The 16,515-nt window shown below is 41.3% G+C and overlaps 1 protein-coding gene across 50 annotated transcripts in view; it reads left to right on the top strand.

Moving 5' to 3' along the window:
- Window positions 1–16,515, top strand: part of PTPRD (protein tyrosine phosphatase receptor type D) — a 794,829-nt gene that overhangs the window by 306,063 nt on the left and 472,251 nt on the right. For all 50 annotated transcript variants that reach the window (XM_033173198.1, XM_033173199.1, XM_033173220.1 and 47 more), the window contains exon 4: window positions 3,931–3,970. The gene's annotated coding sequence lies outside the window, so the exon portion shown is untranslated. The remainder of the gene's footprint in view (window positions 1–3,930; window positions 3,971–16,515) is intronic.

Here is a 16,515-nt window from a genome sequence, read left to right as displayed (position 1 = left end):
CATAGTGGGGACATGGGTTTCTGGGTGGGAGTTGATCAAGGTGAGGGTTTGCCAAATGTGCCTTCCTCTTAGTACATTTCTCCCTTTCGTCCTGAGTTCGAGCATCTTCAAAGTCCATGACACCTTTGGTAAAGGCTGTTCCCCAACTGGAGCGCTCGCAGGCCAGTGTTTCCCAATTGTCAGGGTTTATACCACTTTTTTAAAAAATAGATTTGCCTTGAGAGAGTCTTTAAACCTCTTTTGTTGACCACCAGCATTATGCTTTACATTTTTAAGTTTGAAATAGAGTAGTTGCTTTAGAAGACCATATCAGGCATCTAAACAACATGACCAGTCCAATGAAGTTGATGTTGAAGAATCATTGCTTTGACAATGGTGATCTTTGCCTCTTCCAGTACACTGGCATTAGTTTGCCTATCTTCCCAAGTGATATGTAAAAAAATTCAGAGACACTGTTGATATAATCTTTTGAGGAGTTGGAGATGGTGTTTATAAGTGGTCTGTGTTGAACAAGCATAAGTAAAGTTGGTAGAACAATAGCTTTTTAAACAAGCATTTTGCTTTTGCTGCGAATGTCCTGGTCCTCAAACACTGCACTTCAATCAGGAGAAATCTGCACTCACAAGCTCAGACGATGCTGGATATTAGCATCAATGCAGTTCCTTGTAGAAAGATAGCTGCTCAGGTAGGAAAAGTGATCGACATTTTCCAACGTTACACCATTAAGTTGGATTTGTGGTACTGCAGAGGAGTTGTTTTGTGTTTGTTGGTGCAACACTTTGGTTTTTGAGATGTTGAATGATAGGCCAAGCTTTCTGTAAGCTTCTGCGAAGATGTTTAGGATGGTTTGGAGGTCATCCTCTGAGTGTGCACACACTACGTTGCCATCAGCATATTGAAGCTCTAGAGTGGAAGTTATGGTAACCTTACTCTTTGCTTTCAGCCTACTCTGCTGCATAGAGGGTTGTTAACAGATCACTAACCGTGATTTAACACAGCATACCAGTGCACAACGGGATGTGAAATGCTAATCCAGCCTTAATGTCAGCCTTCAGGGAGTCAGCTTCCTCCCCCATGGCTATGACTGATACGATCAAATGGAAGGAACCGTCTTACCAGTGTCCATTCATTCTCCGATGACAGGGACTCTGACCCCAGAGTTGTAACAGTTTGCAAAAATGCTACAAAAAAAGAGCCACTCATCTGCTGGATCCAAGGATGGTCTACCATGGACTCAGCTAGATTGGAAGAGAAAAAGTGTTTTACAGTGGTGTCTCGCAAGACGAAATTCATTCATTCCGTGAGTGTTGTCGTATAGCGGAAATTTCGTCTTGCGAAGCACGGTCGGAGGAAATCTTATGGGGGGGGGAATTGCAAAACGTTTTTCTTTTGCAAGTCACGGCCATAGGAAAATTCGTCTTGCGAGTCACCCTTTCGTTAGCGAATGCCTTTTGTCTAGCGAGTTTTTCGTCTAGCGAGGCATTCGTCTTGCCACTGTATATGCGTTGTATATGCGATTTAACATATGGCGCTGGGGAGTCCCGTCTTTCCCTACCGGATTTCCCTGTATGAGTTTGCAACACTTTTAACTCAGGCACCCCCAACCTTCAGCCCATCAGATGTTTTGGACTACAATTCCCATCATCCCTGACCACTGGTCCTGTTACCTAGGGATCATGGGAGTTGTAGGCCAAAACATCCGGAGGGCCAAAGTTTGGGGATGCCTGGTTTAACTGAATTGCTTCCTTGACATCATGTCTAGAACCAGCCTTAGCCACACTGCTTTGGGAAGGGAGGTACCAGCAAGGGACACTTTAACTTCCTCAGCCAGCTCCAAAGTTCAATGTAATTACCCCCTTCTCCCATCCCTATTTTCTCTGGCATGTGTAGAGGACAATGCATGGAGTGGAGTCAGTGATAGACACAAATTAGGGTCTGCTAATAAGCCAAACCAAAATGTCTGGGCCTCAGCTGCTCCTTATCCTTTGGATATTCCAGGATCAACTATTTGGTTTCACCTCTTCAGAAGCATAACATTTTTGTTTAATGACATCCTCGTTATTGAGTCAGGCATACAGTTTAGCTGGAAAGAGCACAGGGGGAATTGTGCAGTAGGATACGAAATAAATGGCTGAGCCAGCTTGCACAAAAGAAAGGGGCAGGAAATATTCCAATCATTTTGCCATTGCTAGAAGGCAATTGAAAGAGAGGGGAGGAGAGCCCAATCAGCCAGTTTTCCAGGAGACTGTCATCCTAACAGCCTGCTGCTATCACCATATTTATATAGATTTCTGTCAGGCTAATGCAAGGCATTTACACCTGGCAACTGGTGCAGTCCTTAGGAATAATCTGTAAGCTTCTACACCACTGGGTGTCATTTTGGTTTCTAGTAACACCAAGCCAAAATAGAATATGATGCTTTAGAAACCTTTAGCAAAACCATGTCACGTCACAGTCTTTCCTTACCTGAAGTCTAATTTGTTCCCTTGCTGCTTTGAATACACATTTAGTCAATTAATTTCCCAGTGCAAAACAACCTTTTTCAGCAACTGGGATGATTCCTTTGTTATGTATAATTTCCCCTATCTGTTTTTAAGACTAAAAATAGACCACACTACTCAAGAACTGTGATTTAAATACAAACATAATATATATCAAAACATCTCGCTGTGTAGCAGTACAAATGTATCATCGTATAAATATTTCTTGTTGCTTAGTCATATTAAAATTTACACTGTAACACGCTACAAAAGGAGCTTTGCGGTGGTGGGGAAACCTGATTTTAATGCCACGGAGGGCAGGGCAGGGCAGGGCAGGGCAGGGCAGGGCAGGGCATGGCAGGCAGGAAGAGGCTCTGTCAGTATCCTGGAGAGGAGAAGATAAACATCAGGCCTTCAAGAAAATAAAGTTGGGAAGATCTAGGAAAGGAATCAGCTGGTGCTTAAAGGCCCAGACCCAATGAAATGTAAGATATTTTAAAATGAAGGGGACTTTTCCTAGTAGGGGGACGTGGGTGGCGCTGTGGTCTAAACAACAGAGCCTAGGGCTTGCTGATCAGAAGGTCGGTGGTTCGAATCCCCGCGACGGGGTGAGCTCCCATTGCTCGTTCCCAGCTCCTGCCAACCCAGCAGTTTGAAAGCACATCAAAGTGCAAGTAGATAAATAGGTACCACTCCAGCGGGAAGGTAAACGGCGTTTCCATGTGCTGCTCTGGTTCGCCAGAAGCGGCTTAGTCATGCTGGCCACATGACCTGGAAGCTGTACACCGGCTCCCTCGGCCAATAAAGCAAGATGAGTGCCGCAACCCCAGAATCGTCCGCACTGGACCTAACCGTCAGTGATCCCTTTACCTTTACCTTTCTCCTAGTAGGATGAAGTTCCAAGTTCAATTCTTACTTTTGCACTGTGCCTGTGTCTCAAAAAGAAGTCAAAATACACATTATTGCTTAGTAAAAGCAAGACCTCCCAATTGCTTTCCCCACTAGTGACAACTTGTCCTAGAGCACTGCTGAACAGGATATACAGGTGTGTGTTTCTACACACACACACACACACACACACACACCCAACACACTTTCCCCTGCTAGATAACAGGATAATAGATTGAATATTTCCAATCTAAATAAATCACTTATATTATTTCTTCAATGCATCGGAATTACAAATAATAATGATATCACTCGCGGAGTTGTATAACTCAGAAATGGAAATAAATGAAGTAAAAGAGTGTGGGGGAGGGGTTCCTCTTTATAAGCTGAGCTTTTCGCTTATATCTTTTGCTATTATGTCTTGACTATAATTCTTTCATGTAGTTTATATCTTAGCATTTGTGATTTCATTGGGTAAAATAAAGACGCAATTTGTTTTGATGCTGGAATAATGAGAATATACATCATGAAACCTTGTTTCTTTTCTTTTCTTTTCTTTTAGGTGAGAAGTCTATACAACACCAGAATCTAACAACACCAAAGTAAGATTTTTACAACTGCTTTATTTTATGATGGTGGGGAATATGCTTAATGTCAAAGTGGGAATTGCTGGGCAAAATCTAGAAGTTGAATTGAAGTAGAAAGAAGCTTTGCAGATTATATTTTTCTTCTCAAATTATATCTGGAAACTTTTTTTTCTTTTTTTGCACTTGTGGAATGGCTAGAATCACTTAGGAGAGAATTCATTGGTACCGTACGCTTTGCCTGTTATGCTTTACCACTGGTGCTTCACAACAATGTGTTGTAATTCATTTGCAAAATAAGATTGTTGTCAACGACAAAGATAAAGCCTTCAGGTCTTTAAGACTCACCTGATAAGGGGGAAGGCAGGAATGAGACTTTTGGCACCGCCTCCTGTGTTGCATCCCTGTGATGGCCTCTACTGCCTTCCACATGCTGGGAAAGTGAATATTTGCAATGAGAAGCCTTATTTACTTTGTGGAAGCTTTCCATGTGATTTGGAATCCTGGAAGACAGCTCTGCAATTTGTGGAGGCTGATGGGGCCAGTAACAGCGGGGGGGCTGCACTAGCATGCTAATCACCACTTCTCCTCACATAATTGCAAAGAGGATTTGAGCACCCAAACAGGCTTTTCAATAGGGTGTATGGTGATGTTGTCAATGGAAACAGAGTTTAGCATTAAGAGTCATATCTGAAGGAGTTGTGTGAAGTTTGGTTTTGAAGATAATGCGTTTGAGAAGGTGATGAAACGTCCAAGCAAAAATATCAGATAGGGAGTTGGATGTGTGAATCAACTTGAAGGAAAAAAGTTCTGAGATCAAGCGATAAAACTCAGTTATCATCAGTGCAGAGGTGGTACTGAAGTCCATGGCTTGATGTGTTCATCCAGGGTCGCACATGTAGACTCTAAAGAGAGATGGAGATTGCTAATGGAGAGTTTTCACCCTGGAGACATGCAAGAAATGGGGTCCCCAAGAATCTAGCTTGGGACCGGTGCTTTTCAACAGGCTCGTGAATTATCTGGAGTTAGGGTTTAGCAGTGGCTGAATTTGTGGATTATGTCAAATTATTCACATAGTAGAAACAAAAAGAAATTGTGAAGACTTCTAAATGATTACTCATAAAAGTGGGGCGATTGACCAAATGTCAAAAGTGGCTCATTGTAAGTTTGTAAACTGATGCACAATACTATGCCTCGAATCTTGGTTCATGGAATATTGGGATGTTAGTTTTCAAGGTGGTATCATCTTCTGACATTCAGCACTTGAGAATTATCTCCTCTGCAGAGGAAGCAATGAAGGATATAGGAAAGGCATGCCAAAACGCATTGTCCAGTCAAGCTTTATTTGGTCAACCTCCATAGTCCTTGGGCTTTGGGTAAGAGAGTTTCTGTATGTGAGGAGCAAGAAATAACTTTAAGAAGGCATGACTCAGAAGTATTATTGCAAGGAGTTGGGGCCTTATGAATACTTTTCTGCACTTTTGTGGCTCATTATGACAGGACACAAACTGCTAATTCCTTCAAGATAATTCTCAAAGAACCAAATAAAATGCAAAATGGCTCCGTTGCCATGCTTAACAGATACATTAGAGTGTTGTTAAATACCTTCTAAGTTAGAAATATTAAACATTTCATTTGAGCTGTTTCCAAGCTAAATACTGACATTAAAAACCCAAGATGATCTTAACATTTGAAATAGCCTGTTGATCTTCCTATGGTGCTGTTGGAGAAGCAATTCCCATGTTTTCTCCCGTCAGGGTGGAACAGAGAGCGATTTGAAGGGGCTTCATAATACGAGCTGGCAAACAAATCCCGATGCAGATGAAGATAGATTAATGGCAGGAGCAGTACAATAATGAAATCTACAAATACAGGAGTGAGTTCATAAAGGGCCATAGACCTTTGATTCCCTAGCGACAATCTATTTAACTGGGATGAGACCATGTAACCCATTTCAGCTGATGGCTAGACATCAGTACACTTCAAAACAAGAAAAAAACCATTCTACTTAATCCAGTTTGAAGTATATATAATTTACAGACTCTAAAAATGCTAGAAACAAATAGTTCTGATAATGCAATGAAAGACAATGTAGACCTATGAATGGAGAGAGTGTATAGTGAGGTGTGTCTCTGCTGGGGGGGGTCCCCCTATAGTTTGTCTTACATTTGTATTTGAAAGCAAGCAAGCCTGTAATCCATTGCAGGTTCTAATAATAACAACAAAAGTATTATTAACTGTTAACATTCATATACCACCTTTCAATTTAATTTCTACAGTGGTTTAGTTGTACCTAAAATCCACATGGATGGATTTGAACTCCTGTGTGGCATCTAATTCACTTATTTGTTTTTGAAAACCTAAGATGGCATCAGTCTGCAGTGGATCTGTGAAGACCTTATTGCTCCTGTATTTAGCCTTAAAGGAAATCAGATGCTTGGTGCAGATAATGAGGGTGTTGAAAACTCTAGTGCTGAACTGAAATTAATCAAAATACTTTCTTCTCATATTTTTTTTTCTTTTTCTTACCCATCCTAGAAAGGCTACTTTGTAGAATTTTCATTAAATATTCCCCTACCATTTTTTGTGACAACCGTAGGCGCCGACTCCTAGAGGCTAAGGCCCCCTGAATATATTTTTGGAGAGGGCTGGTCCCTCTCAAATTTGAGAGAGCTTTCGGCTCCACCCCTGGCTCTTTGCAACATCAAGTGATGTCATGCCAGGCCTCCCATTCCTCTGGAGAACAACAAACATCTGCACCACCACCACAAAGGCCCTGGAAAAACACTAGGTCAGGGGCATGGTGGAATATTGGGGGGGGGGGAGGTGTCCAGGCTGCCAACACATTGCTCTTGAAGTTCTTGCTCACTCTTATAGAGACAGCTGCCACTGACACAAAAACCCTTAGGAAAAAATAAAGCTGGTCTACTGCCACCTCACCAAAAACATTGGAGCAATTCTGTGTAATGGTCCACTCACTTTCTCTCCCATGCATAGGGTGGGGAATTTTGCGACCATTTATACACAGCTGTATACATAAGGGTCTCTACATAGCTTGAATATGACCCCCATACTATGTGATACAGTACTTTGTTTTTTCTTTCTTTCTGGTGAGTTAATTCCTTGTACACGAAGTTTAGTAGTCGAACACTGAGTCTAAAATGTAGAGGGACTCATGCGGATTCTCCCTCTATATTATCCTTTCTAGCTAAGCACTGTAGGCTCTCGAAGAAAAATATTACTTTGCTAACTCTGTTGTTTATCTCATCTCCCATAGATGTATCTGGTTTACGCATATTGCTGAATAAAGGAAATGATAACATTTTGAACTATTTTTCAATTTGATATCAGATCAGTAAACTTGTATTTCTATCTTGCTTCTTCCTTTGCTGATATTGGATTATATGACCACCAGCGCCCTTGTTTTGGTCCATGGCTGTACTTAGATTGCATCTACTGCACAAAGTGCATTTTATGATCCTCAGCTTTCCACTGTCAATAGGAATATGTCCTTGACTTCTCTGTATTAAAAGAACATGTAAGCCAAGCATGATCCTATATTTATATTCCGGCTTCAAGTTAGATGCAAGTACTAGAGCCAAATAGGGACACTTCACCAGAAGCGGCACAGAGTCTAGGGCTTGCCGATCAGAAGGTTGGCGGTTCAAATCCCTGTAATGGGGTGAGCTCCCGTTGTTCAGTCCCAGCTCCTGCCCACCTAGCAGTTCAAAAGCACAAAGTGCAAGTAGATAAATACAGGTGAAACTCGAAAAATTAGATTATCGTGGAAAAGTCCATTTATGTAAGCAATTGTTTTCATTAGCTACTGGAGTTTAATATACGAGATAGACTCATGAAATGCAAAGTGAGATATGTCAAACCTTTGTTTGTTATAATTGTGATGATTATGGCGTACAGCTGATGAAAACCCCAAAGTTGAAATTGTTAATTTGGGGTTCTCGCTTTGCATGTCATGAGTCTATCTCATATATTAGTTTCACCTTTTAGGTTGAATTACTGAAAGAGATGAACCTTTCCATGATATTCTAATTTTTCGAGTTTCACCTGGCGGGAAGGTAAACGGTGTTTCTGTATGCTGCTCTGGTTCGCCAGAAGCGGCTTAGTCATGCTGTCCACATGACCCGGAAGCTGCACGCCAGCTCCCTCAGCCAATAAAGCGAGATGAGCACCACAACCCCAGAGTCGTCCATGACTTGACCTAATGGTCAGGGGTCCCTTTACCTTTATCTAAATATTAAAAAAATAGTTAAAAGGAAGGAAAGTTGTTTTAGAAATGGTCTGAACCTTAAGATTAAAGGGGAAATAAATGTTCAGAATATTTGGTTTGGTTCTATTCCATCATCATCATCATACTCCATCCATATGACTGGGTTGCCCCAGGCATTCTAGGCAGCTTCCAACATATATAGAAACATAATAAAACATTAAACATTAAAAAAAACCTTCCCTATACAGGGCTGCTTCCAGGTGTCTTCTAAAGATTGTATAGTTACTTATCTCCTTGGCTCAGGGTGTGGTGTGTGTGTGTGTGTGTTGTATAACTCTATACCCTCCAACATTTCTCTGACACCTTAAGGAAAAGAGGGACATTCTGGGATCACATCAGAAACCAGGACAGCTTCTGTAAATCCAGGACTGTCCCTGGAAAATAGGGACACTTGGAGGGTCTGCAATGAAGCCGGTAGCAAAACTGCTGTTTGTCTTAATGAAGCATGAACAGCTCGGGTCAATAACATAAGGCAGAAAATCAAAAGTCAGAGAGAGAGGGAGAGAGATCTGAAAATTGTAATTGCTCTCTTTCCTGGAAGCCATTACTTCCTCCAAGTAGACTTACAGCAATTTGCTTATTTATGGTAATGTGTATATTTACAATACTTGTGAGGGAAGTGGATGCTAATTATGGAGATCAAAGGCTATTGAAATGGTGAGAGTGGGGTGTCTCTGATTGTGTGCCTTTCTAATGTTAGGTGGAGGGAACCACTGCCCTTAAAGCAAAGGAGCTTGCTAATATATCAGCAGTTTTGTCGCTGATTATCTAGAAAGGTGCTTGTCTTTTCCGCAGCAACAACTTTCTTTGGCAAATTAGCAAGCGAGTCTTTCTGTTTTCCGCAAATGACATAATCTAATTACATACAGTTTTAAAAGGTTAGTGCTACTTCTGATGCAATATTTCTTCCGTGTTTGCTGTCCTTGTTGAACAGTGATTTCAGTCATTGGGTAAAAAGAAAAGCTCCCAGGACTTGTTTATCCACAATCACCGAAATCCTAGCAAAATGTGTTAATTTAGCTCTGGATGCTTTCCCATAAGTAATATGTTCTCATTTTGCTGCCATCCTTGTAATGAATCACCATTTTATCCAGCATGCAGGTATTCACTCTTACCATGGCAGTAATGACGTCATTTCCAAAATTGAATCTTCATGAAAGCCGACAAGGTTATAAAAACCGTCACTTATATAATAAGCTTCTCATTTTGCCTCCTTACAACAGCAAAAGAGCATTCGCTCTCTAGCTGAGGTGGTTTCCTCAACCACAAGGGAATGCTAAGGCTGCCTATGATGTACAGTATTTCATTTTTCATAAAGATTTAAATCTCCAGATTTTGCCAAGGAAACAGATAAATCAGAAATGCCTAACCAGAGGGAGTGTGGATTGTATTCAAATTAAGATACAAAGGGAGTACCAGTTTTTGCAGGAGAGATCTTTTGTGTTTTGTACAAATCCACTATGTCTAATTACTGACTTATCGTTGTGTGAGAGAGAATGGGAGCTGTGTTGTTGTTGTTGTTGTTGTTGTTGTTTTTAACGCAACAATCAGAGGCAGAGGCATCAATGAGAGTTTCAGCACAAATCACAAATGAGGTAGGTAGTGTTGCATAAACAGAGACATGCCTTTTGTGGATTGCAAAGCACCGTGTACGCTTGCATAATGAAACATAGCTTAAACAATCATTTTAGAATAGCTAACAATATAGAAATCCACACTTTTTATTTTATTTTTGCAGACCCAGTCAAGAGAATCTGGGGCAGAATCTGGGACAGAATCTAACCCTAACCCCTAACTCTAACCCTGTGCATATTTCACCTATGTGCCTCATATGCTCAAAGGAGAGTGGGGGCACCAACATCGGTCCAAAATGCCCTAGAACGTCCACTTGGGGCTGTACTCTGAATGTGGTCTACTTGCACAAAATCCAGCACACACAGATTCAGACTCCATGACTTGCTGACCATATTTAATCCAGGAAACCAAGCATATGAAAACAGCCTAAACATCTTGTGCTTTCTGCCCATAGGATGTTTTTTCAAAGGTTTCAGCATAAAAATCTGAAGAAGAAGCAGAGAGGCAGGCATATGAGAATATAGAGAGAGGGAGGCACAAATTTGCTCCTCTTCATCTGCATTGATTTAGGAAGCCCTATTATATTCTATTGTTCAAACAGACAATAGTTCTCCCTAACCCATACCCTACATACTGTATTCATTTTGGAAACATTGTACTTATATATTGTATTGTTAATACTGTTTCGTTGTAAGATGCCCAGGAAATATGTATTGAAAAGCATCTATATGCATTTAATAAATAAAACAAAGTCCCCTACAGGCTTGCTCAGTCACTGAGATCATCTGAAGAGGCCCTCTTTCCAGTGTTGCATGGTCTTCAAATCCACCTTGCAGCTACTTGGTAGGACCTTTAGCGTGGTGGCACCTGTCTTGTGCCATGTGCCGGAAGCTTTTTTGGTTTCAATATCAGCTAGGATTCACCCAAGCATTTTCAGATTAGAGACATTGATCACATATATTATTGGCCAGCTGTAGAATTTTATGCAGGTTTTATATTGTTTTATTCTATATAATATGCATTTTATTATTTTGTATACACTGCTTAAGGTTGTTTACAAGCATTTTTAATACTTTTAAAAATTATCTGATCAGGTTCATATATATTATATACAGTGGTACCTTGGAAGTCGAATGGAATCCATTCCGGAAATCCGTTCGACTTGCGAAACGTTCAGAAACCAAGGCACAGCTTCCGAATGGCTGTAGAAAGCTGCTGCAGCCAAACAGAAGCCACGTTGGATGTTCGGGTTCCAACATTCACAAACTGGAACACTCGCTTCTGGGTTTACTGCATTCGGGAGCCAAAACGTTCGACTCACAAGGTGTTCGCGAACCAAGGTACAACTGTATGGTCATATCATATGGTTATATCATATATATCATATCACATATATCATATATGGTCGTATCATATGTTTGTATCATATGGTCCCCAGTGTTTTCTGACCATATTCACAACTGCCTGTGGTCTGATTATCAGACTGTGACTAGATTCAGGCAGGTAGCGATGTTGGTCTGACGCAGTAGAAATAAATTAAAAAATGTCCAGTAGCACCTAAGAGACCAACTAATTTTGTTCTGGGTATAAGCTTTTGTGTGCATGCCCACTTCTTCAGATACCTGTGTGTGTACATGAAAGCTTATACCCAGAACAAACTTAGTTGGTCTCTAAGGTGCTACTGGATATTTTTTTTTATTTTTTTTAATTTATTTAGACTGTGACTAGATTGCCTAGGAAGTTTTCCAAAAAGGATTTCTGATGCACATTCCCAAACACCAACACGTAAAATACTCCGCTAAATATTCTCAATCTCTTTGAGTTGCTGAACAAATTTAGGAGAACACAGGTGAACAATGGAGAACACAGGTTTGTATGCATGCGTCACCCCACGGATATGCCCAAATAGCATGTACACACACACACGTGTTGCTTTATGCATACCCTTGATACATGTGATATTTAACTCATGATTTTGAAACATAAAGTATACATAAGATTGGGTGTGTATACATAAAGGAATGTGCTTTTGCATATCCCATTTAGATTAGGGTTACCAGACGTCCCCAGTTCCCGGGGACAGTCCCCGGATTTGCAAATCTGTCCCCAGGAAATGTGGCAGCAGCAGCCTCAGCATCCTGGAGCCAGCCTGGTAGCGCAGTTGGCTCTGGCTGGCTTCAGGAGCTGCTCGCTGCCATGGCCCCCACCATTTTTCCTCGCCAGAAGTCCCCATATGATGTGTCTTGTGCGATCTCCTGCCCCCTTCCCCCTTTGTTTTGACTGATCGCGGGAGGCTCGGGAGTCGTGGGCAGGTGGTCGTTGCCCAGTTTTTTAAAAACTCTGTGCACCTTTATACAATATGCATGTGTGCTTGGGCCCAGGGTCTTTTGCTTCACCATCCCCACTACTGACTCCCTGTTGCTACTCAGCTTCAAATAAAATAAAATAAAATGTGTCCTTGGCTTCATTGAAAAAAAAAAAAAAACCCAGTAACCTGAAGTTGAGGCTCCAATACTTTGGCCACCTCATGAGAAGAGAAGACTCCCTGGAAAAGACCCTGATGTTGGGAAAGATGGAGGGCACAAGGAGAAGGGGATGACAGAGGATGAGATGGTTGGACAGTGTTCTCGAAGCGACTGGCATGAGTTTGGCCAAACTGCGGGAGGCAGTGGAGGATAGGGGTGCCTAGCGTGCTCTGGTCCATGGGGTCACAAAGAGTCGGACACGACTGAACGACTGAACAACAACAACAACCATAATTTCGACCCTATTTTAAATCTGTTAAGGTTTAAAACCTGAGGACCCTACAGTGAATTCAGTATACCTATTTGCCTGAATATGTGCAGAGGCCGACACCCCCCATCCTCACCTTGCGAATCATTAAAGTACATTTAACTTAACATTGGATCTAAACAAGAGCATGATTTGCCCAGGGGGGTAAGTGGCCTCCAAGGTGACACTGTCTGTCCAATATGTGCTGTAAACAAAATGAGCTTGAAATTATTTTCTTTCTCTGCCTCCCCCCCCAATAAAAAAAGTTAAGAATTAATGGAAGGCCGCTATATGCAGCTATTTTTAGAATGACATAATCAAGGGCCTTGTTTGAGTGAACTGCAGTAAAAGCTTGCTGCCCGAGATGCTCTCAACTAGAGAAAAATATGTGACATTTTGGACCTTGATGGGACATTTGCCCTTTATGGTGTTAAAGAGGCTGTTTCTTTGGTTGGGGGAGGGGGGGAGATTAAAAGACATCCTAAGAGTTCAGCACAAGCTTTCATAATGATAAGTAATGAGGCAACAAATGGAAGCCAAGCCAAATGACTGGAAATTTGATTACTTTCACAGCAGAAATTTTCGCTAACATTACATCAACAGTTTCCTCTCGCTTACGCCTTCCGTAGAAGCAGGTCTTTATGTGCTTCGTAATGTATAGTGCTGAGTGAAAAAAATATCCTGCCACTTCCATAACTCTACTGATGGGCCATGAAAGTTGGAGGTCATCCTGGTAACGACGTTAGTGGGAGGCAGGCAAAAGTTTAAGAACCCTTTTGGAATCCGGAATACCTTAGCGGTAAAGGCAGGGTCAGCAGAAGTGGGACTTAAATACTGTTCTTCATTTACATAAATTTCCCCCCAAAATTAGTGGCTAGCTGGGCAGCCATCTTATCCCACAATGCATTATGTGAATGAAGCTATGTTATAATATTTCCTGTTTGCGTAAGTTTTTAATATTAGATGAATTATTGTATTTTACTCTTCTGTTGGAAGCTGCCCAGAGTGGCTGGGGAGGCCCAGTCAGATGGGTGGGGTATAAATTATTATTATTATTATTATTATTATTATTATTATTATTATTATTATTATTATTAATTTAGCATCTTTCCATTTTTGCCTTTAGCAAATTCCTCTGAAATACAGTGTAAATACTTCTGCTTATATTTTTACCGAACCACCACAGCCCAAAATTTCCTACCATCCAGATTATGTGTTACGTTGGAAAGCTAAGCTGTTTGTTGGACAAAATGTACATTTATAATGGTGCTAAAAGAATGATGTTGCTGGATGCGACGAACCTGCCTGCCAACTTCCCCTCTGTTACTAAGTGTATTATTTCTGAGGTGTTCCGGGTCACTTTTTCTATCCACCCCACCTCGATCCTTGAGGTCCGTCTGTGTGGATAATCCCCTTTTATTACAACTAGGGATAACTTAGTAACGGGGTTCTCTTGTCCAGCTGTCGTGGCCTGTTATATATATATATTGCTCTGGGATCCTGGGTTAAAAATACCTCTCAGCTCTATCAGTTCCAGGGCTCTCTCTCATTAGATCCCCCCCCCCCAATGCGTCAGTTAGCTAAACCCTTTTAGTAACTGTGTAGCCTTACTGAGGTTTCTGCCCTTTTGCCCCTCCTGAGTGAAACTCCAAGACACAAACTATCACCCTGCAGGTCAGTTTTGCCTTTTCCCTGAGTTCACCTCCTCATGAGCAACCATACATGGCTGGACCAAATAAATGCCTCTTTTCTCTTGGCTCAACAAAAACAAGTCTTTATTTATTTGAGAACATCATGTTTCAAGTACTTCAATAGTTCATCAGCTTAGTTGCATCTAAAGCATAAACTCTTTCAGTATAACCGACTGACCTTCATCCTATCCTAGCCTAACCACCACTATCCTGGCCCCACACCCTTCTTCTTCCCTGTCTCCACACACACCCTCCCTCTTCTCAACTGCCAAAACGGCCATTCCCTCCTTTTAAACCAGGGATCGCCCCGCCCCCAAAGGATGAACTGTCCATCAAGATGAAGGTGGATTAACTCCTTCTGTGCTGGGATGTAATACCTCCTCCACCCTAGGGCCAATCCGTCACACTGGACTACAACTCCCATCATTTATTTTTTTGCCTTGGGCATACTGGCTGGGGCTGATGGGAGTTGTAGTCTAAAGCAGCTGGAGAGCACCAGGTTGGGGAAGACTGCTTTAGGCCATCTGAAATCCCTTCTGGGCTTCTGTCCCTGCATTGACGTGTTTTAAGTGTCTGGAGCAATGGACAGGAATTACATCTTCAGAAAACAGTGCCCCATGTGGAACTGTTTTAAATGTCAGAGAAACATCATCTGTGGAATTCCTGTCTCCCCACAGCCATTTTCATCCTGAAATCTGCCTTGTTAGATTAGCTACATTTGTAAAAGAAGGTACTATTTGTTATGCCTTACCCCCAAATTACAATACATCTGTAAATAGCAAAGCAACAACGCAAGAAAACATAGGCTAACTAATTTATGTTCCACTTCTTGATTTCATTAAAAAAGGTAATTTGGGATTAACAAAAGCAATACATAAATGTTTTGTTACAGACTTTAATTTTCATATAATGGATACTTATTAGACAGAGAAATGTATCTTCTTTTTCAGAAAGTTGTCTTTTTCCTCCCTCTGTTTCCCTAAAGACATTACAAGGTGCATGCAAATTATTCCGGTTGCTCACACGGTAGGCAAGATAGCCAGTAAACATGTCAGCAACTTTGCAATTGGAAATTTACCGAAAAGTCCCAATAAGGCAGCTGTTTTTCAGACCACTGCTGCACACGCACAAACCAACAAGAACACTTAGATAGGAAATAGCATTCAAACAGACAGACAGTAGTGATAAATTATGTGGTCAGGTATTTTCAAACACTAGCTTATTGCAGAGATGGAGAACCTCAGGCCAGGGGATAAACATGACCTTCCAGGTCTGACCCTTGGAATTCTTTGTAGGCCATGTTCCTTTCCCAGGCCTCATGTTCTCTTCAACACCTCTGCTCCATACCATAGCTGTCAACTTTCCCCTTTTTTGTGGGAAATACCCTTATTCCAGCGCCATTTCCCATTGTAAAAAAAAGGGAAAGTTGACAGCTATGGCCGTTTCACAATGCAAAAAAAGGAAGGTTGACAGCTCTGCTCCATACCCTTCTTCAGTACTTTTGCATGGCTGAAATGTGTCCTTGAACTGTGGTCATGGCACTTACTTGCTTGGATAGAGAGGTGTAAGCACGTGTAGAAACCTCCAACTTTCCATGGGTAGAATGCACCATACTCTACACAATAAAGAGAAGAGGAGGAGGAGGAGGAGGAGGAGGAGGAGGAGGAGGAGGAGGAGTTTGGATTTGATATCCCGCTTCATCACTACCCGAAAGAGTCTCAAAGCGGCTAATATTCTCCTTTCCCTTCCTCCCCCACAACAAACACTCTGTGAGGTGAGTGGGGCTGAGAGACTTCAAAGAAGTGTGACTAGCCCAAGGTCACCCAGCGGCTGCATGTGGAGGAGTGGAGACGTGAACTCGGTTCACCAGATTACAAGTCTACTGCTCTTTTTTTTTTAAACAAAATTTTATTAGCATTTTCACAATATAACACAAACCCAACCCCACACCTACAAATACAAAAACAAATACAAATACACATAAAGTCAGGATTCTTCTTCTTATTTATAACCTTACAAAAAAAAAATTTCTAGTTCTGAATCTTGACGTTTGACTTCCCCCGCCTTTTCACCTTCGGTTTTAATTCAATATACTATTTCCTTAACAACTTTTCTCTATAAAAAAAAATTTAACTTTACTTAAAAAAAAGAAAACATACTTATCTCAGTCTTTGCATTATAACCTAAATCATAACCAAATATTCTTATAGCTAAACTTATTTCTTCTGTCCTTTATC

The sequence above is a fragment of the Lacerta agilis genome, chromosome 16, assembly GCF_009819535.1.
Source record: "Lacerta agilis isolate rLacAgi1 chromosome 16, rLacAgi1.pri, whole genome shotgun sequence".
In the NCBI taxonomy this organism is placed as follows: domain Eukaryota; kingdom Metazoa; phylum Chordata; class Lepidosauria; order Squamata; family Lacertidae; genus Lacerta; species Lacerta agilis.
Note: the sequence above shows the minus strand (reverse complement) of the source record. Positions and strands in the feature narration are given on the sequence as shown.